Source organism: Adiantum capillus-veneris, chromosome 1 (genome assembly GCF_014529385.1).
Source record: "Adiantum capillus-veneris isolate H3 chromosome 1, ASM1452938v2, whole genome shotgun sequence".
In the NCBI taxonomy this organism is placed as follows: domain Eukaryota; kingdom Viridiplantae; phylum Streptophyta; class Polypodiopsida; order Polypodiales; family Pteridaceae; genus Adiantum; species Adiantum capillus-veneris.
The window spans coordinates 162,473,006-162,496,797 of NC_140931.1; positions in this window are offsets into that span (position 1 = coordinate 162,473,006).

The window sequence follows — 23,792 nt, forward strand, 5'->3', positions numbered from 1 at the left end:
TTAGCAGCAAGCTAACTCGGATACCATTTTTGAAGCTCTCATTGTAAAAACACTTATTATTTTTTATAAATCAGGAATGTTGTAACTCCTATTTTGTGGATAAATCTTTGTAATAGATAAGCCGGGGCTACAAGCTCCCAGATTGTATCAACCTGTCATTACCTATCTTTAGTTAGAGCTCCCATATTATTAGTTTTGACCACCAAAAACCTTGGCTAAGGTATAAAAGCCAATTTTTGTAAGTTATTATTAAGTTCTAGATAATGAAATACACAGTGTGAGCTAATGACGTTCACTTCTCTCCTTCTTGTGCTTCCTACTCCCTCTTCGGTTGTCACATTGCAGTCATGTTTGTTGCATTGCAGTTGCAGATAAGAGCTCTACACATTGACGTAAACACATCACAGTATTTTGTAGCTTTTGGCGTCGCCAAATCGCAACCTAATTTCATCATAAGTAGAAATTTACACTTCAATTTCAAAAACTAAGCATAGGTGGGGTATTGGGGAATCATTGCTAAGCATTTAGGTGCATTCTGGGTCGAAAACGACTAGGTCAAAAATCCACTATTGTTAATAATCACGATTTTGGCACTTGACCTAAAGTGGGATTTGAGACCATAAGCATGTGTGCTTAGGTCTAATAAACATGTCCTAGAAGTTTCATTACCTTTAGATGTCATTTGATGCTGTAACGGATGTGATTTGTTTGCCGATGAGCGATTGGATTTTGGTGATTTCAGTCACTTGAGTGTAGCTTGAGTTAGATGCGATTTGTTTGTTGTTTTTTTTATGATTTCAGTCACTTGAGTGTAGCTTGAGTTAGATGCGATTTGTTTTTTGTTTTTTTGAGAGATTGAAAACCTCTTGTAGCTTTTATGCACTAGTCCAGTCAGCTTCGTCCAATGGATTGACAATTTAATCGTGGTTCTCGTTAAATCTGCAATAAGATAGGATAGTGAGGTTAGGCACCCGTCCCACATTTGGCGCCACTGCCGGTGATCGAAGAAACCTAAACTAGAGAAAAACACGAGCGTTTTGTGAAGCTATCCTTTAACTTCCTCTAAGATCTCCTAGAGTAAATACTTTCTTTTAGAAACCACATAGCTTAAGATAGTAGTCTTTTGCTGTGTAGAGGTAGCTTGGAAGTAATCGTACTTGTCGAATGCCTTTAGGATTGTAAGATTGTAGAACTAGATTAGGATTTTGAGAATGATTGATAGACGAGACACGTCCTAAGATCAATTCTCAAGAAACCATTAAAAACAAGAAAACAAGTGTTTGTGGACACTTTCCACAACCCTGTTGCATGAAAACCTAGGAGTAGGGTAAGTAGGATCCGAGGTGGATTTCAGTACATTGCTCTCTCTGAAAGAATCATTGTGAGTTGTTATTTGAAGTGCAGAATTTCAAGTCTACAGCTAGAAATAGCACAAGACTCCAAACCACTCAATCCGACTGGAGAGTATGCTTAGAAGTTGTATGAACCAGTGGGTAAGCTCAAGGACACTTTGAGGTAAAAATTTCAAGAGTTTGCAAAAACTCAGATTATTTACTTTTTCTTGATATTTTACGCCAAATTAAGTTTTGACTTGATTCCTAGGCTTAATATATAACTCATGAAAAGAATGTCCATGAAAAAAGTGCAAAAAATTGTTCATTTTGGGCATAAAGTAAATAATCGTGATTATTACTTTCAGCTCAAATTTGACCAAGGTTGATACCAGTGACTCATTGCATGTGTACAAACAACTTTTGTAAAGGCACAAAAGATTTGGATCACCAAATTGGAAAAAAACTAAAGTTTGTACTGACTTTCTGAAACTTGAGTGTAAATTGGAAAAACAATTGTCCAAACTCAATGAAACTTGATTCATAGGTTTATATTGATGTAATAGACATGTGTACATGCTCACTTTACCAAAAAGAAGCAAAAAGTTGTCAGTTGTACATTTTTCAACTTTTTTGACTAAGTTAGTATACCACTAGTCTTACCATGTTGTAATAAGCCCACAAACCAAATTTGGTAAGATTTGGATCATTGGATTGAAAATTGTGAACAAATTTGCAAAGTCAGTTAGCGGACAGAAAACTAATGACTATTTGACCAAAAATAGTCTAACCTTGATGAAACTTGGCTAGAGACCTTAAGTTGAAGTGCTTAACAGATTTGTGTCAAAGTTGGGACAAAAACTTGCAATAAAATTGCCATAGTAAATAATGGCGATTATTTATATCTGCTTCAAAAGTTGACAATCTTACATATTTGAGTATACCACAAGGTCAAGCATATCAAGTAGACCACATAAATCAATTTTGGTGAAATTTGGATCACAAAAGTGAGACTTAAGCCAGATTCTTGAAATCAGAGTCCGCGGACACGAAACAATTGATAAACTTGAAAAAAAAATATCCAAACTTGTTGAAACTTGTTTAAGGACCTTAACAGGTTGTACACTTGGCAAATCAAGCCAAAAAGTGCAAAAAGCTGACAAAAGTAAATAATCACAATTATTTACTACTGCAACACAGAGACACCAATTTTGACTTTTGAGCTTTTACAGTGTTAGACCGACATAATACAAAGCCACCGAAAAATTTTGGTTTCAATCGGATGCAAATTGGTACATGTTCACTCAGTTTTTGCGTTGCAGATTAATCCTTTGATTTTTTGCCAAAGTCGAGTTTGAGAATTTCAATTGCTGACTCTATTAGCTCGATTTGCAGTGATACATATAGACCAATCACAATAGCTAGAAAAAACTACATGGTCTTGGTGAAAGAGTAGCTAACTTGATCAAATTTGTCCAGGATTCAAATTGTAGACGAGGAATCAGTAGCTTGATAGAAGTTGCTATCCAGTCAAGTGGAAGAAATTGACAACAAGTCAATCCAAAGGTAAGTACTCTATCCAGGGCTTCACAAGTCTTTATGAATCTTAGATCTGGTCGTGTATTAGGAAATTAGGGCATACTTGGAGAAACCTCCAATAGAGTATCCACTAAAGAAAGCGTGAATCAAGGCAATTCCTTGCACACTATCCTTGAAGAAATCTCAGACACTTTCTCAGATTCAACATCTGAAATGTCTTCTTATTCGACTCACTCAGAAACCGGAACGACAATGCAATATAATCATATACTCTTTATAAGACTAATCGCCATGGAGCTATGGTTTACCTGGATCCTAACGAAGAGTATGCTATTCGCATTGATGACCATGTTATTGAGTTCGAAGAGGAGATCAAGGCAAACAAACAAGGAAAAACGTATATGGATAGAAATGGAACTCAGTATTTACAAGTCAAAAATCCACGTCATAGACAAATGGGGTTTAGAAGTAAATACCATAATTCAATATATTGCCGCAAAAGAAGCACCACCAACCTTAGAATTTGAGGGATACGATCAAGTTGATTTGAAGCCTTTGAAACAGCTTAGTACAAATAATCCTAGAATCGGAGTCTATTGTTGGGAGGACAGAAACGTCAAAGATCTTCTGTGGACTTCGCATGCCAAATCAGGATAACTAACGCTCATGAAGATCATCTATATCTTCAAGATCAAGGATAAGGGATCAATAGATCTACCAACCTACCTGTTTAGGGATTGTTATAACAATAACTTTGTTATGATGACTCCTGAGGAGGTAGAACAAACCAAATACCAAGTGTATTCCATAAGAGATTGGATATTGGGCCAAGGACCAGAAACTATTCCAAGAGATGAACACTGTGAGAGATCATCTGAGAGTAATGTCAACAAATTAGAAATCACCTCATCATGAAGAAAACCAAGTGACACTAAAGCCAGTCCAGGGCTACATGAGTCCCTATTTCAAACAGACTGGTTTGAAGGACTCGGAACAGGACCGATTGCCAAGAGATCGAGAGTAACCCAATAGACGTGTCAGACTAGCTGATTTTCAGAAATGGGTCAGAAAATACATTGGATCAGGGGATCCATATGACCACTTAGCAAGCTTTAAGCAAGTGCTAAGAGCAGAACGTATATTTGATTTCTATATGCAATTCGAGGGGTTTGGAATGACATTAGAAGGAAAAGCATTGACATGGTTCCAAAACATTCCACCAAGGTCAATCATGGACTTGAACACATTAGCTCAAGGATTTGTAGTTGCTTGTTCCAAGATGGGGATCAAGCACAATACATTAGCTCATATCTACAGCTTTAAATAAAAACATGGTGAGTATGTTAGGGATTGTGCAACTCGAATGAAACAATACATTGCCAGATGCCCAGGGCTAGAGATACCTGCTGAAGAATGACTATTATCATTGTTTCTAGAGTAACTGCTAAACAAAGAACTTCATGCTATATTGTACAGCAAGAATCATACAACCCTAGAAGAGTGTGTCTCAGATGCTATTGACTTAGGAGAAATTGTGATATTTTCAACGAAGAAGATGTCCCTAAGGATAAACAAAGTGAGAAAACAGTATCCACTAAACCAACACAAGTGGGAACGGCTGCTGCAGCACCACTTTCAACCATAGAAGACATGCTCAAAAGAATGAATGACATGCAAAAAGCACCTATGAGGGGACCAGGGCAAGAGATACCTCAATAGGGACAACCAATTAGACCGCAAAAAATGGTGTGCAATCAAGGATAAATGGACCAACCATGAGACCAATCAGTGCTACTACCAATCAAAGTATGATGGGAATGTTCAGTACGTGCCCATGAGGCCACAAGGCCAATCCATGTACAGATACCAGCTTAACATGGCACCAGCTCAAAGACCACCTATGGGTATGGAAAGACCTCAACCCGTGTTGGGTCAGCAACCTTCATATCCAAGACATAATGTAGTGCCTGTAAAGTACATGCATTCAAAAGGAGTCATGAACAAGCACTAGTGCCTGTTACACCATATGCTGAGCCTAGTCCGTCTACCGTCATGGTAGAAAGAGATTGGTATAATTCACATCCACCACTACTGGAAGAACCTTTAACTTATGCTCCACCAGAGCTTGCACCAATGTACTATGTAGCTAATCAAGGTGTTAGACCTCCTATGGTAAGACCCATGGTTAAGCCAAGAAAGGAAAACTATCATAATTGTGGTGTAGATGATCATTGGAAAAATGAATGCCCAGATCCTGACAAGAACCTTAAGACAGTTGAAGCTTATTGCATGCAATGTTGCAAAAAGGGAAGACACTTCTCAGAAGATTGTCCTAAAAATCCTTTAAACAAGGGTAAAACAGGAGTGAGCGCAGTCCAAGTGATACCTAATAGCTAATCTGAGACTGAACCGATAGTTCCAATCAAGGTAATCACCAGAGCCCAGGCTAAGATAAAGAAACATAACTCCTCTGATGATTTGGAGAATACAAAAACTACCTCTCAAAAGACCAAAAGAAGCAGAAGCAAGAGGTATGAGATGTGAAGGTAGAAACAAAAGGCTGAAATCGAGGAGAAAGCAAAGAAGCTATTCCAGGAAAAGGTGAAAGAAACTGGAAGCGAAATCAAAGAAACAACTGTGAAATCTAGAGGATCAATTTTGGTTGATAATATTTTTGAGCCTATTAATGCAACCTTGGAAGCCTACCAAGAAGGACTTAAAGCAGGCCAAACCATGGAAAAGAAATAAGAAAAAACTATCCTTCTCCAGACATGGAAGCAGCTATGCTTGAAGCTTATCAAAATTTGGTAAGAATCATGTAAGAAATGCTGGAAAAATCCAAGCTTGAAAGTATAGCAAAACCTGAGGAGCTTGTGGTAAGAGTCAGTCAAGAAAAATCCAAAGTGGCGGTAGAACCCCACATTGAACCAAAAGAGCCAGAACTTATAGTGACGGACAATGAAGATGCTTTAGACGGAATTCCATTTGTAGAGGAAGACTGGCCAGGACACTTATGGGAAAAAGTTAGAGACATCGATGATGGGAGCCTAACTCTGAAGTGAGATCCTATAGAGGAAGTTTGGTTAGACAATCTACCTCCTGATATGGACATGGACGTACAATCCTTGTATGGGGATTGCGGATCTGAAGCTTCAGGGATGTCTAAACCATTAACCTTGAAAACATTACCCTCTTACTTGGGAGATAGCGAAGATGAATACATAGTGTGTAAGACCACTCAAGTCAAAAGAGATATCTCCCAAGCTTAAAAATAAGGGAGGGGGTATCATATTTATGGGGAGGGGGAAGGGAAAATTGAGAGAAAGTTTTTGTGTTCCAAAAGCATCGCTTCCCAAACCTCAAACTTGTGCGTCAATAGCTACAAAGATACATGCAAGAACTAACACTGCTTTGTATCAATTTCTTGTTTCGTGATTATAGTTCATTTCTTGAGGGATAAAAGCGATAAAGAGCTTGTATAGATGCAAATTTACACGGAGAACCTAACACAACTTTATAACCATGTTTTTTGAGTAATTTAGATGGGTCCAAATTGGACGAGCTTCTAGAGTGCAGACTGAACGGGCAAATAGTTTGAAAGTCAAACTAAGACACATTGAGGGTACATCTAGTTATCAAGAGAAGTGGTTCCTTTGTACATTTCCAATCACTATGCTAGGGGGTACATCTAGTTATCAACAGAAGTGGTTACTCTGTACGTTGATTTTTGACTAGTTTTATTCAGTTAGATCATGTGAGACCTAAATTTTATATGTAAGATAGGGGTATGATAGTTTTCTGCATTGATTATCATATAAGCGTAGAAAGGGGGATCATATTCCCTATTATGAGTCGTATATAGGGGTTTTATCAAAGTTGTCTACTCGTAGGTGGCGTCTCATTTTGTATATAGAGTGAATCCCCCGGGGGATATCGAGGCTAGTCACACAAAATTTTGAAAAATTGAAAAACAAAATGGACAACAAAGAGATTCAATTTGCTCCAATGACAAAGTCGAAGAATATTACGAAGGGGAAGAAGGAAACACCACCCTTCCAGTGAAATATAATGACATTGAAACCATGGCAATACTGGATAGTGGAGCAGGCACAGCCATAGCCACAAAAGCAGTATGGGAATCCTGGGGATAGCGAGCCATTAGAAAAACTCAAATGAAATTGCAATTGGTTAATGGACACATTGAAAGGCCATTAGGACTGCTTGAAAAAGTGATAGTTAATTCCTGTGGATTGAATGTCAACACACTTTTTCCATGGTAGACTTTGGGAAAAAACTCAATTACAAAGACCTTTCATGCGACAGGTACAGCTTATCCAAGATTGGGGCAACAATTATCTGTACTTGAAGCAAGTGGGATCTATAACAAGGGTTAATCTAAAAGATCAAACTTATAGAGATGTCATGAAAACGCCCATACAAGAGTTTGATTTAGTCTCTTTGGCTGAAACTAAGCTTCCATCGTGGTTGAACAAAGATACTCCTATTTGGATATATGGAGCTTCAAAAAATGGGAGTTTAAATTGAGAAAGGGATTGCACCAATGAAGCCTATGGAAGAAGACAAAAATGGTATAGATGAAAAAGAGACACCAAAAACGTGAAAGCTAGACCTATGCCATCAATCTCCAGTAGAACACAGTTCCTAATGCAGATAGATGCACATGATTGTGTCAAAGACAAAATCACCGGCAGATATCCTTTAAATGAAAACACAAAAATGTCAAAAACATCGAGAAAAATGAGGAAGGATACTCAAGCCAAACAAAAAAACCAGGAAAAGGAGTCAACCATGACACGAGTTGAGCAGAAAAACAAATATCAAGAGTTGAAAGAAGCTCTAAAGGAGATATATACAACCAAAATGGAAACCGCAAGAGAGGACGGTAGAGATGTAATAAGTGTTCCATCCCATTACAAAAAATATACTATCCAAGATCAAAAAATTGTTGTCGAACAACCATTTGAAGAACTATGAAAACAGGGTGAGTCCTACGAAGGGCCTGAAAATGCAAAAAAAAATAGATTTGGTTGAACCAGGAGAAGAGTCTAGGCCTACCTACATTGCAAATGACCTCACAGAAGAAGAAGAAGAAGAAGAAGAAGAAGAGCTTTTGTTAAGCTTGCTAAAAGAATACTGAGATATCTTCGCTTGGTGTTACAAGGATCTCAAGGGTGTTGATCCAGAAATCTGTCAAAATACGATACCCATGAGAGTTGATACAAAACCAAGTAGACAAAGGCTATACACATATAATGAGACATTTGCTAGGAAGATCAAAGAAGAGATTTGAAAACTAAAGGAATCCAAATTCATTTATGAAATTGAACACATAGATTGGGTGTCTCTAATTGTGGTAGTACCCAAGAAGAATGGAAAATTACGAGTGTGTGTTAATCTCAAGAAAGTGAATGTAGCTACCATTAGAGATAATTTTCCTCTTCCAATCACTGAGCATGTGTTAGAACGAGTTGCAGGAAAAGAAGCTTAAAATTTTTAGATGGCTTTTTGGGATACAATCAGCTTTTGGTTGACCCAAAAGATCAGCATAAAACTGCTTTTGCAACGGAATGGGATATTGTTACCTATCGGGTTATGCCTTTTGGGTTAATTAATGCTCCTGCCACCTTTCAAAGATTGATGAGCCATGCTTTTAAAGAATATATTAAGAAATTCTTGAAAGTATATATTGATGATCTATGCGTACATTCATCAATTTGGGTTGATCATTTTGAACACCTCAAAAAGGTATTCAAAAAATGTAGACTTTATAGGATTTGCTTAAATCCTGAAAAGTGCACATTCATGGGTAGACAAGGAAAAATTCTTGGGCATATAGTGTCAAAAAATGGCATAGCTACTGATATGGATAAAATTCATGTTATTGCTGATTTTCCTAGACCAACAAGAGTCTAGGGGGTTCAAGCCTTCATGGGACATTGTGGATTTCTCAAAGTAATCCATAGTCTTCTCTCACCTCCTTTCCTACTTCCATGCACACACACACACACACACACACACACACACTCATTCCACTCCATTCCTCACTCAAACTTGCAACTTTCATCACTTCTTTCATCTTTTTCACCATTCCTATCTCTCCCTCACTCCATAACTCAAAAATTATCATCTCTACACACATATAGCTTAATTTCTCTCTCTAGAATCAAATTCATACTACCATAACCTCTTCATCCTTTCACAAAAAGAGAAAAATCAACAAATAACCAAGCTCAAGACCTAAAAAAGGAGGATTTTGATCATGAAAAATTCAACTTTTCCATGGTCACAAGAACTACACCGATAGAGTTCTACAACCGCTTCATTCAATGGAGGAGATAGGTGAAAATTTCCCTTTCAATCTGTGGTTTCCATCAAATTTTGTATATTCTAATCCTTCTCTTACTTTTCATCACTGTATAAATCATATAATGCACCTTGAGTGGATATGCCATGTAATTTTACCCCACTCTACTAACTACTAACATACTAACACAAAATAGCCATTGACCTAACCATAAAAGACATCTCACCTCAAGCCTACATGTGCATAGTAACTCTCTCTCTCTCTCTCTCTCTCTCTCTCTCTCTCTCTCCTCAAAACTCTACTTTCACCTTATCTACCATCAATAATGCTCTCTTTTGAACCCACATCCATGACTCAAGGAGACAAAGAATGTCCACAATGTTTTGATATTAAAAAAATCATAATCTTGATTTGTTAGCTGTAAATTAGAATTTCCAATAATCTTAATGAGAGGTCCCTAACCTATAAATAGATCCCTCTCCTTCTTGTAAAGAATCCCCAATATCTCACATAGCACCCCAACACTCTATGCGTGAGGAGATACTAAGGTGTAGCAACCACTTTGTGAGATTCACTTTTGGTGTGAGAGAAGCTTTCAAGCTACACATTGCAAGTGAGAGAGTGTGAGTTCAAAATAACAAACCACTATTGTACATGTTCCTCCATCATCAATAAATTGAGGTTTGGTGCATCAAAGGCGTGATTCGACGTTCAAATATTCGTCCTTCTACTTGTGCAATACGGTTTGGTGAATTCAAGGTGACTTATGTATTTTAAGTTTCTATCATTTGATCTTGTTTGAGAAAGTGTTTTAGTGTGTTTTGCATCGCCAACTTTGTGTCCATTGTAAGAGGGTATTGTGGTGAGAGGTCTCCCACACCCTAAGACAGTTTGTGTGTGTATTGGCAATATTTAGCATTCACTAAGCATTGAGTTTCTTTTCTATAAGCTTTATGATAGCATCATAATGAACCTCTCCATTTGTAAGTCACATACAACATATTATATGTAAGCTCCATTCCTCTCTCTCTCTTCCCTTTGTTCTAGCTCTCTCTGCTCCATTTGATGTGTGTCTTGGTGTGAGATTGCTTCTGTGTGTTCTGTGGCGCATCTTCTTGGGTGTGACAAAATCTCTCTTGCTTCCTAGTTCGCATACCATAACTAGGCGGTGCCCCACTTGTTTGGCTATGGGTTTGTTGTTGTTCCTTGCTTGTGGTTGCCCCAACCCCAATTGAGCAACACAGGAGTCTTGAGAGTTGTTTAGAGGTCGCCTCTCTTGTTGCCCATCGCGGACCACCTCAATATATACAATTACATACTCTCTACAATTAAGTATAATCTTAGTATAATTTAAGTATATACAATTACATACTCTCTACAATTAAGTATAATCTTAGTATAATTTAAGTATATACAATTACGTTAATGTAGCCATCGTTTAGGGTTTAGGATAAAGAGATAGTGCTGTAAATACAGCTATCATTTTGTGTTGTGCATAGTGCGAGATTTTTTTTGCCTCTATAAGGTACTTTGAAGAAGAGCTTCTTTTATTGTGCTTCTTGCACAACATCTCTTCACAACAGCTGCCTCTTTGACGTAATGCCTTATCCTTAGAGATAAAGAGAGAGATAGATAGAAAGAGTGAGAGAAAGATAGAGAGAAGGTTTTTTATATGGATTTTTATACATCTCTCTCGCTTCATGGTGCCTCCTTGCAATTGTATTAATATGTTTGGTCTTTGTAGTTTAATGGGAAAAATGTTACCAAAAGATCACCACATGTCTCCGGATTGTCGAACGAGCTAGATCGTATGTCACTGCACTTGGCATGGAGTATGAGAATATCCATGCGTGCATCAAGGATTGTATACTATACCACAATGAGCATGCACATGCTACCTCATGTCTAGTGTGTGGGGAAGTACGATACAAGACTAGAGTGAGCAACACACACCTACTCAGCAAGGTATTGAGACATTTTTCATTAGTCCCTTGCATTCAATACATGTTTAAAAGCAAGTCAATAGTGGATCTTCTCATGTGGCACGCCAACCACCGCTCAAATGATAGAATGATGCGTGGCCCTGCCGATTCACTTGCATGGAGGCACATCCAAACTCAATGGCCAGAGTTTCGGCTGGAGCCTTGACACTTGAGGCTTGGGTTAGCAACAAGTGATGTCATCAACCCCTTCAAAACTAAGTCTACTTCATGGAGCACTTGGCCTGTGGTGATCGTCAACCACAATATTCCACGATAGGAGACAACCAAGAAGGCCAATATACTTCTTTCTTTATGGATGTCAAGGTATGGAAGGACTTAAAAATAAAACCACTCTTTGATACCATGCACATATTCAAGAATGTAGCTCACACCCTGTGGGACCACGTTATTGGCAAGAAGGACTCATTGGGGGCGAGGGAGGATTTGAGGGTCTTGAAACATCTCCCCATCTCTGCTACTCCACACTGTGTCCCCAATGGGAAGATTGTGCTTCCTAAAGCACCATGGATGCTAGCCAAAGAAGAATTGGACAAAGTGAAGGGTACCATTGCATCTATTTACACACCAACAGGATACATGAGGTTGCTAAAGGGAGCTTTCACAAAAGTGAAGAAAGGTGGAAGCGTTCAATTGTATGGGTTGAAGTCCCATGTTAACCCTCACGGCACACGGACACCCCATCACCTACGACGGACGTGTATTATGTATTTGGTAGAGTCAGGTACCGGGCTTGTCGGACCAATAGGGAAAGGTAGAGTGATCGCCGATGAGAGGCGCACTTTAACTTGGACATTCAAGGGATTAGTTGGTTAAGCATGGGCGCCCAAGTGTGAATGGGGTGAGCTCCTATAAAAGCCAACTAAACCTAATTTTTACTCAATCTCTCATTTGTGCAATAGAAGAGTGCTCTTGCTCCATCTCCATCTTCTTCTTCTTCACCTCCTTGTGTGTGTGTGTGTGAGAGAGAGAGAGAGAGGGAGAGTGTGTGTGCGATCGAGCATTACGAAGGCACGACGGCGGCGAAGCAGTTGAGCGCGGCACGACTGCAGCTTCTTCTTCATTGCGGCGAGGAATCCACCACGAAGGCGAGCGTAGAGCGGTGAGTGACACACCCTTTGTTCTCTTGAGCTTGCTAGTTTAGGCTTGTTGTGTGCTTGGAGCCGTTTGTGGCTCGCACACGGTGTATCGGCAAGTCCCTTGCTTCGACAGTGTGACAAGGAGTGCACATTTTTGGCGCCGTTGCCGGGGATATGCCCTACACTAAGCTCGGTTAGCACTTTACGCTTCCTTGTGGTGCAATTTCTATCATAGGAAAGGCAGGGAAGGAGTGCGTGGAGATTTCTGTTTTTTGCGTTTTCTGCATTTACTGTCAAGTTTCAATTTCTGCTATTGTCTGCGTTTTTTCAATTTCCGCAATTTCTGCATTTTCAAGTTCGGCGTTTTCAATTTCTGTAATTTTCTGCATTTCTGCGTTTTTTTAATTTTCTGTAATTTCTGCGTTTTTTCTGCAATTTCTGCATTTCTGCGTTTTTCAATTTTCTGCGTATCTACGTTTTTTCAATTTCTGCGTTTTCTGAAATTTCTGCATATCTGCGTTTTCTGCAATTTTTGCATATCTGCGTTTTCAATTTCTGTATTTTCTGCACCAAAAAGAAAAAAAAAATCCGAAAAAAAATTATTTTTAAAAAAAAAATAAATCGGAAATTAAAAACGCGAGGGAGCGGGCGGCGAAATTTTTCGAAAATAAAAAACGTGACTCTTAAAACGGACGGGTTGGTTTGTATAAAAGATAGATCGGGATCGTGATCATTTTCCCAAGCCCAAGCCCAAGCCCAAGCCTAAGTCCTCAGTCTTATGATAAATACTAGACTCACTCTTATATATATACCCTACTCCCTCAAGAGAGAATGAGAGCATGTGGGACAAGTCCTCCACTCTCCTCCTTTCTCTTCCCACTTGCACCCTTAGACTTTCTAGTTTGGGCCTAGTTCCCTACTGGAAATTGACAGTTTTAGGGATTCCGAGAGCATAGAGTGACCAAACGGAGGGCTGTAAAGCACGGCACGACCCTCTGACCGATACGCTCGTTTCGAGCTATCACACGGCCCATTCCACGACACGCTCTAAAAAATCTAGCAAAAAAACAAACAAAAAACACGCTAAAAACTAGTCACAAGGCCTCCTAGAGCACCTTTTTGACACCTTAGGGTATCAAAAGCACATGCACTTACGCTCTGGGCGGGTGCTAGAACACGAGCATATTGAGGGTGCCTCTGTTCATACGGATACCCATTACCCATCCACGATAGGATCTAGACCCTCAGCGGGGACACAAGGTAGCACCACCCAAGACCCTAAAATAGCCGCTAGTGATTCCTCCTCAGACTCAGAAATCATGGAAGCATACCCTAACCAAAACACTGAGAGAGAAGGCCATGCACCTCCCGAAGCTCCACAGCCTAGTACTAGTATGTTTAGCCGTTTCATGGAAACATTAGGTAGAGCTACTCGCTCGGAACCTGATGCAAATGAAGCACACGAAGGGGGTGGGGAAGTGGACTCTCCTTTCACATCGCACGTGGACCCCACACCCCCAAAGAGTGTCCATGTGGATATCCTGCCAACTTCTTACCAAGAAGGCCCTGTTGAGCTGCCTCCTTCAGAAGTTCCCTCTAGAGTACCGTTGGTGACAAGTAAAACCACGGGGAGCAACATTGCTTCTACCTCACAAGAAACCGTTAACACGTCGACTCTAGAAGGATTGTTCATTAATGATCATTGGACATACGACCTCCACACTGAGGTGTTGACGGATCTACACTCTGGCCACGCCTACCATGTAGGATGGATAGAGATTGTACAATCCACCTCTAGTGCCACGAGCATCGAAGATCAACAGAAAATGATCTGTAATGTTATCCATGGCATTATTCAATCAAAAAGGCAAAACCAAGGGGTAAATATACTCTCAACTGGCCCCATGAGATTTCTGGATACGAGCAAGGCTCAACTGCCTACTCTATCACAAATGGAGACTCCTCTAATGAGCCCCATGGACCCATCTTACGTCATTTCACCTGGGGTCTCTATGCAATCTGAGCCTCCGAGCGAAAATTTTAGCTTCCCTAACTTGGCTCAACCCTCTATTAAGGAAAACCTAGTGCTCACTCCAGGGATAAGCCTGACAGAGAATGTACCGATGACATCTACGGTTAGCGCAGTGCCACTACCTAGTGTCGTAGTACCTAATATGGGGCCTCGACCATATGTGCCTCTAGCCCCTTATGCACACATGGCCCCCACACCTCCAATTGTACCACTTGCTTATGCTCCTCGAGTGCCGCTCCCTAGCCCTTATCCGAGTGGACCTATGCCCGGTTATGTTCCATATCCTGCATCATCTACACATATGCCAAGACCGATACCCGTTCCTCTCCCACATATGATTCCAAGAGTACCTCCACCGGCCCTGCCTCCTCACATAGGTGACTTGGCAGCGTTTGCTCAAACCATAGGTCGATCTATCGCGGAAAATATGCGTCATGCATCTGATAGAGAGCCTAGAAGTAAGGCAGTACAAATTGCCAAACTCACGCAAAAATTCAATGGGGACGAAGATGCTAGGAAACACATTGAAGTGTTTGAACAAGTATGTGATTCCTTAGGGGAACGCAATGAACTACATAAGTGCAATGCCTTAAGCTTGACATTAAGTGGGAAGGCTGGAGATTGGTATAGGACCCTAAGGGTGGACGAGAAAACAATCTACCCTACCCTTCGAAGGTTGTTTCTAAAGGAGTACATACGAGAAGGTGTGCTTTGGGGTGTAGCATCTCAGCTACAGAAGGCTTAACGTAAGGAAGGAGAGTCAGTAAGGGACTTCATTAGTCGTCTAAAGCACTTAAACTCTCGCTGCCCTGTAAATGAGCGCTTCAACAATAACCAACTGCTTGATCGATTCATTCGAGAGTTGAGGAATGAAGGAATCTATAATGGACTAGTGATTAGAGGTATCACAACCTGGGAAGATGTCACTGCCAATGCAATCCAATTAGAGGACAACTTGATGATAGCAGGCATGAGGGTGTCTACCGACACGAGATCCACTAGCTCACAAGCCATTGAGTATGAACCCATGACTGCAAAGCCCATTGCCAATGAGCCAAAAGTATTTGAGACATTCTTGACAGACCTCACCAAGGCAATCCAAGAGTCTCTTAAGGATAATCGACCCCCTCAAAATAGTCACATGTATCCAAGAAGGGAGCAACAATGGTGTTCCATTTGCTTAGGTCCACATAGCACTAGTGAGTGCCCTACGTTTAGAGTAAAATTTAATGGAACTTGCAACGCATGTGGTAGGTATGGTCACCAAGCTAAGGATTGTTTAATGATCAAACGTATGATGGCAAATAGACCACCTGTAGCCTGGACGGATGCACCTCGAGCTCCTGTATTGATGCCTACTCCACCTGTTGAGCAACTACCACAACACATGGTCCCTAGACCTCAAAATGTTGTACAAACTACACCGCTACCACCTCCTGTGCTAGGACCGCAGCCCCCGCATCCAAGAGTCGCCCCTATGAACCAAGTAGGTTGCGAGCCATCTAATGCTTATGCAGATGGTTGTGAGGAGGAAATAGACACTAGTATTGCCTACGGACTTGATACATTGGAAGAGTGTCCTATATACTACATGGAAGATTGTTGGGGGCAAGTCAAGCCGGTTTATCAAGCTGCTGCTCTCGCATCCAGAGGTCAAAATATCAACACCCAGGCTAGGAGGCCACCTCTTCAATGCTACGAGTGTGGTGGACCACATCGAGCAGCGGAGTGCCCTATTAGGCTGCAAAAGAATGCTGCACAGATGCAAATGAATCAAGGGAGCACGTCTGTAATGCCAATACTCACATGTAATCGTTGTGGCATAGATCACTTGATTGCCCAATGCCCCTATAACCCAAATGTGCCTAAAATCACACCCCTGAATTTGGTCGAAATTGCTAGTGTGACATCGCCAATACCACCCGTCGCACCCGCTTATGCGATTACACGGTCCATGCTTCAAGGGCCAGGCCATATCCTCGAAGAGAGAGATACCGCGTCAGTTATCCAAGCAAAGAAAAAGAAGACACGAAGGAAGAAGTCGCAGAATATGGAAAATTCAAAGCCAAGTTCCAAAACAAACATAGGAACAGGAGATGACCCCGTGTATATGAATGACCTCGAGGATGATTCAGATTCAGTCGAGACAATGGAGACTAGAACCAATACCACAAAGGGAAAGACCGACAAAGAAAACCGTAACATGGAACCAAATGAAAACCGAATGAGAGAAAACCATAAAGAGCCTCTCAAAACACCACAAGTGTTTCCAAATCCAATCCAAGACCCCCAAGATAAACCGCAGGGGCAAAAAGGGAAGAATCGTAAAAAGAAGATTGGGACGTACCCAAACCCAGTAGACGAGATTGAGCAGGTGAAACATCTAAGAGGTTTAGTGGAGGAGACTCAAAGGAAACTAGAACCAGAACCCATGCATATCAAAATTCATGACACAGTGTTTCCCACGCAAGTTCATCCACCCCACAGGAACCATAGACCGTTAGCCATATCTAGTATCATCCAAGAAGGGAGTGAGGATGGGACATCAGAAAGTGAGCATACACCCTTCTTGTTGGAAAGGATGTTTAACGAAGGAATACCTGATCCCATTGAGGAATATGAGACTCCATCCTCACCAGTTCCTAGTCAAGGACCTACACCCTGCAAAACGCCAATGAATGTTGCCAAACTAGTGGACTTCATGTCTTCTGAGGTCCGAACCACGATCATAGCAAAGCTGTATGGAGATCCTGAGTTATTCCTTGCACTTCGAGCATTCCTTAACGGAGAGCTACGAACGGGATTACCGTAGCTTGCGCAACCAAATAGGCCTGACTCGATTATGATTGATGAGGAAAATCATGTGCAATCACTTGACTTAGATGGACACGAGTCTGTGATCGAGGTACCCATTAACGAATTAGGGCAGTATTTTGAAGGCGACGAGTCTAATGCGACCCTACCCATCACTACCAAGGGATTAACTATAAAGGGAATTCTTGATGGTGGTGCAGGAGTTAGCATCGTTACAAAAGATTGTTGGGAATCCATGGGAAAACCCCGCCTCAGTGTTACTAACATTGTGGTAAAGATGGCAAATGGTACCATAGCCAAACCTATGGGGATGCTCAAGGATCTTAAGATCAAAGTTCTAGGACACAAGGTACGACATACGTTCATTGTAATGGATTTCTCTAAACACCTTATGTCATATGAAATGATTTTAGGACGACCATTCATGAGGGAAGCACAAATGGTTCACGATTGGTCTAAAAATCATGTCTATTTGCAATTCCAAGACTCTGTCCTTAGAGTGGATTTGGTGACTGGTAAGGTACACCCCTTAGGGAGTAAAACCATTATTGATCATCGCTCTGACACCACAGTTCACTCGGCCCCACTACGATATTGTTACACTTGTAAGAAGGATACAGACATTGGCCAAGATTCTCCTTATATGGATATCCTACCTGGTATGACGGAATCAGACAATGTGGATTGGGTCCACCTAGCATCAACCATAGACACTTGGGGAAATAGGGGGACGACCTGGGTAACACCTGAGGGGGATGAAATGCCTATACCCTTAAATATGCTACAAGCAATGCATATCTCTTCTGACAAGACTCATCCTAATGTAACGAAGAAAACATACAAGTGGGTCCCTAAAGCTTCCTTAGTGACCATAGCTAGTGCTAAAAAACAGAAACCTTGTAAGAAACGTACCACTCGCTCCAAGAAAAGTAAGAAAATGTTGCGATGGATCCCTAAAAGACTATTGGAAGCCCAAGGCTACTATCAAGGAAATGATCAAATCTGGGTTCCAAAACGTAGATTGTGCTCTTACCTATCACCTGACCCAAGTGAGCCCAATCCCGTAGTTCCAAAACGAATCAATGATTGTGGAAAGGAAAAAATCACAGAATGCTACACACCCGCTCCCGAGCTAGTTTGGGTACCAAAGAAAGAACGATTTGTTCCACCTACCTCAGGAAGGGGGGAGTCCCATGAAGATTCTAGCTCCTCATGTAATACATCCATAGAGGTAAAAGCTTCTACACAGCCTCCATCTATAGTAGTGGACCTCCATGAAGCTACAAAAGAATCCACACCTCCCAGTGTTCAAGAATCACCTGATGAACCACTTCAAGTTCGATCCTGGGAGAGTACCTTACCACCCTTGCAACTTGACGAGGCACCTAGGGTAATAGAAAACTACTGGCAAAAATCCTCACCTATTACCAACTGGAACAATTGGTTTCAAAGGGTGACAAGCTCATTTCAAACGGTATGATCTACCCAAGGAAGGGGGGAGTGTTTGTGGACATCCATCATTCACTTGTTTCCCTCTCAACCTTTTTCCCTGACCTCTCAATTCAAATCTTAGGGAATGTACATATAAAGCTTTATACTCACAAAAAAAAAAAAAAAGGAGCAAGAGCAATTAGCAAACGAGTATGCACATTAAAAGTCAAAACATTGACTCAGACCTACACATGTCACATCTGGTACAGTGAAACAGAAACCTATGTCATGACTATTTTAGAGTTGAGTGATTAGAAAAGTTCTCTTTTCCCACTGATGTGCCTCCTAGAGGTATTGTTTGTGTTTCATAGTGTGTACAGGAGCGTGTTGCTATTGATAGGATTTGGACCTTCATGGAACCTTCAAATCAAGCACGACCATCAACACAAACAGGTGTTTCTTGTCCATTAGCATTGCCCTTATCTTTTTTGCATCTATGATTGTCTGCTTTGATTGTGATTGGTAGCATAATATTCAGTTCATTGGCTTAGTATCAAACATTTAATTCAATGCAATCTTTTGTCATAATCACTTGTTTAGGTGTAAAAATCAAGCAGTCCGACTAAGCTAGTTTGACCAAGCTAGGTATTAGAAATCTTCTCTTAATACCATGGGGAATGCCTTCCTAATAAGCAATGGTTACTTAGGTTCTTAATCCGATTTAGGCAGCATTGTATGAAATGTACTAGGGCTTTCTAGTGGGCTTGACCCTATTGACCTTTAGCTTAAGTATTATAAAGGGAGTTTACTAATGTGATGAGCCTGGGGAGGGTAACAGTGTTATATGACCCCCCAAAGTTACAAAATTTAAATGTTGAAAATGAACAAACAAAAAATCAAAGTGCCACAATGTAAAATTTTAAGCTGGAAGAGAAATCTCAGCTTGAATTGGTACTTCACTCACATGTATCGCCTATGGTACTAGAGCCCTAGAGGTTCCCAGTGTGGGCGCTTTTCCTTGAAAAGCAAAAAACCCAAGGCATACAAAATAAGCACACACATCATAATTGAATCACTGTGAAAAGACTTTGGGGGGTCAAAGAAAAAGTAATCAGTGAGGCGATGATTTCATGAGAAATTCCTTTTATGGTAGCTTAACTACAAAGTTTTCTAGATATAGCCTCTAGTCAGCCCTCGAACATGAATACTTGGCTCTCGCGATTAAACAACTTAATTGACCACAGAAAATTAAGAAGCTTACCCATGGTATTAATATTCGATCTCTAGTGCTTTTCGACCGTCAAATTAGCAACCCCAGAGTTGTTTAATTTTTTACCTTTACATCTGTTTATGCATTTGTTTCTGCCAAATTGTTTGAAATTCTTTGACCAATCAATGTGTCTACCTAAAACTGCATATGCTTTTTAAGAGAATGCAATTACTGTGCCAATGTTGTTTGATTTTGCAGTGACTGAAGAAGGCTAAGGACATTCATCTCAAATGCTCTTCCACCTCGACGAACCAGCTTCAACTCAATAGCTTCCGAGGACAGAATCTACATCAGGAAGGGGGGCATGTTAACCCTCACGGCACACGGACACCCCATCACCTACGACGGACGTGTATTATGTATTTGGTAGAGTCAGGTACCGGGCTTGTCGGACCAATAGGGAAAGGTAGAGTGATCGCCGATGAGAGGCGCACTTTAACTTGGACATTCAAGGGATTAGTTGGTTAAGCATGGGCGCCCAAGTGTGAATGGGGTGAGCTCCTATAAAAGCCAACTAAACCTAATTTTTACTCATTCTCTCATTTGTGCAATAGAAGAGTGCTCTTGCTCCATCTCCATCTTCTTCTTCTTCACCTCCTTGTGTGTGTGTGTGTGTGAGAGAGAGAGAGAGGGAGAGTGTGTGTGCGATCGAGCATTACGAAGGCACGACGGCGGCGAAGCGGTTGAGCGCGGCACGACTGCAGCTTCTTCTTCATCGCGGCGAGGAATCCACCACGAAGGCGAGCGTAGAGCGGTGAGTGACACACCCTTTGTTCTCTTGAGCTTGCTAGTTTAGGCTTGTTGTGTGCTTGGAGCCGTTTGTGGCTCGCACACGGTGTATCGGCAAGTCCCTTGCTTCGACAGTGTGACAAGGAGCGCACATCCCATGATTGGCACAAGATGCTTCAAGTAATGTCCCTTTCTCTATTCTACCTATTGTTTGTATGTATGACTTTCTCTCATTTTATCTTCCTCTAATTTACATTGTAGTTCATTATGCCGGTGAGTATGTGTATATTTGGGGACAATTAAGCCAGGGATGCTATTTTTAAACTTGGAGAGCTAGTAAGGTACACCACAAAACTCCACTCAATTACACTGTTTTTATGTACACAATAATCTCAACTAGAACTTAGTATATTCTTTTGTGTTTTTTTGTAGAATTTTGTGAGCTCCAAGGAAATTGAAATAGATGCTATCCCTGCTGCTTGTCATAAAATCTAATATCTCACAAACTTCATTACTATGTTATTATGTATGCTAGCAATAAGAGTGATGATAAATGAGGAACTAATTCTTTCTCCTATGAAATGTTCCTTCTTCCTCTTCCCTACCCTCATTCTCTGCTAGCTCTCTCCACCTTCGAGGTGTTTGAGGTCTTGGGAGTGAGGCTTGAGATAGTTAATGCTCTCCACAAAGTTTATGTTTATGCTTGTGATGCATGAAGCTTTCCATCTTTGTTGCATCACCTAGGTCACAGAAACACAAATATTGTATTGTAACAAGTCTCTCTTGATGAGAGAAACTATAATACAAATGCCTATTGGAGGGGGGACTGGCTCTACATAAATCCGGTCCTCAACTATTGTCATGTTCTCTAAACTCTTCTCTTGCAAAAGTATTGTTCATACCAAGTTAACTAAATGCTATGTTTATGTTGCTACCATCAATTAAGTTCACCTGCTATGCTCACAAAGTAATTACTTTCTCTAATTTCCGCTACCCTCAAATTTAATAGTCCATTTCCATTACACTGCTCAAACACTTGCAACAAAAAGTGTGTGTGCCATTGAGGATGCATTTCCTCGATTGGTCCTTCTTAGTCAAATCCACCTCTTGGCTCACATGGTGGAGGAGATCGCTATATGTGGAGTAGTGCATGCACAAAGGATGCTCTGTTTAGAGAGGTTTTAAAAGACTCTCAAAGATTTTGTGTGACTACCGTCTCAACCATAGGCATGTATGGCCAAAAGGTGGATCGTTCAAGAGGCATTTGTTTACATCTCAGAGTATTCGACACAAGTTGATCTTTCAATGCCTCACATGTGGTCAAACGAGAAGGATGCAATGATGTCATAATAGCTAATATATAATTCTCCTAAATGATTTTCTCATGTTAAACTGATCATTTAATATGGGGAAGTACCAGGGGAGGAAAAGCTAGCATATTGGTAAGGCTAGTAGACTGGTCACAGTAGGGATCCGAAGGAGGGAAAATAGGGATCCAAATGGGGGACATCTGCAAAAGAGCAATGTGCATGAATGGTGCTTCAAAGACCTAGAGTTTAGCCCATTAAGAGTTCCAAAATTCTAAGGTTCCAAAATTCAAAGGTAAAGTCCAAATGGTCAAGTTTAATAGAATTGGATGCTTTTGTGAAGACCATAAAGTCTTCACATATCCCTAGATGGTAGGGGCGAGCCCTAAAGGTAGGGGAAGAGAGAGAAGAGGTGTGAGAACACACACACACACACACACACACACACACTCAAGGCTTCCCTTTACACAAAGGGCATAGTGGATACATGTCAGGTTCCTAGCCCAGTTGCCCCCAAAGTGGATTCAAATCCTATTGGATGGCCATAGAGGTGGACCAATGAGAATTAGGCTAAAGTAAATCTAGTTTAATTCATTTAAAAAAACTTGATAAAAGAACCAATGAAAATTAAGTCTGCTAGAGGATTAATGGACAGTGCCAAGGGGTCAAATGGGGATTAAGCAGCCCAATGGCTTGCTTAATTCCTATTGGCCAGAAGGGTAAAAGTTCCAATGGGGATTTAAATGTAATATTTGAATTATCTAAGCTCTCACTAAAGGGGAAAGAGGGACACTTGTCAAAAGGATCTCATTTAACCTCTTATTTCCTATTGGCTAAGCCTGGGCATGAGCCAATGAGGGTCCAACAAGAGGAAAATAGCAAGAGGGGTCGACCAAGAGAGAGAGGGGGCTGATTTTTGCAAGGCATTATCACACACACACTCACAAAAACTCATGTGTGAAGTAAAGAAGACTATCTCCTTCTCAAGCTTTAATGGAAAGCTCATCATCTACTCCAAGCTAGTGAGAAGGGAGGCCTACACCAACAACTCTTGGCTTTGTGATGAAAATCCAACCAAGAGCCAAGCTCCAATGCATGCTCATCTCCTCTAACATGCTAATTACTAAGCTATGCTAAGCTATTAAAAGTGATTATGTGAGGAGAAATACTTCTTTCTCGTAAGAGTACTTCTTCTTCCTGGAGATCTACTCTCATACCCTGCTAGCTCTTACCATCTTCAAAGGTGTGTAAGGTCTTGGGTCTGAGACCATGAGGGAATTGATTTTGTGTTTTTCAAGTGTAAGCTTGATGCTTTAAGCTTCTATCTTCATTGCACCAGCAAGTTAATGAAGGAACACAAAGTATTGTATTGTAAGATGTCTCCCTTGATGGGGAAACCTATAATACAACGCCTTTTGGAGGGGGGACCGGCTCCATGTAAATCTGGTCCTCAACTATTGTCAATAGCTTAATTTCTCTCTCTTTTAACGAGGTGTTATGCTTTTGTTGATCTCTCCAACCAAGCACTCTCTCTATGCTCATTAGGAACTTGCTCTCAATGAAATATTCACTATGCTATCAATTTCCGCTACACACAAGTTACTAGTGCATTAGATGTTACACTGGTATCAGAGCTATTGGTTTCTCTTTTCTTGCTTAAGAAGGGAGGTCCTCAAGCTGACTATATACGGTTGGTATTATTAATTGCAATTGAGTAAGTAGAATAGGGATTTTTCAGCCTTGCAGTGTGCCTGCTTTGTGCAGATAACGGGGAATTACCATCGAGATCTATGGTCTTAATAGTGGAGTCCTACGCGGCTGCCTACGGCTTAACCACTTTTAAGCTATTAGAAGCTTGACAAAAGCCGGTGCTGTTTTGGTGGTGAAAAATACTCTCTTCTATTCCTTGCAATTAATTATATTCTAGCCGCGGCT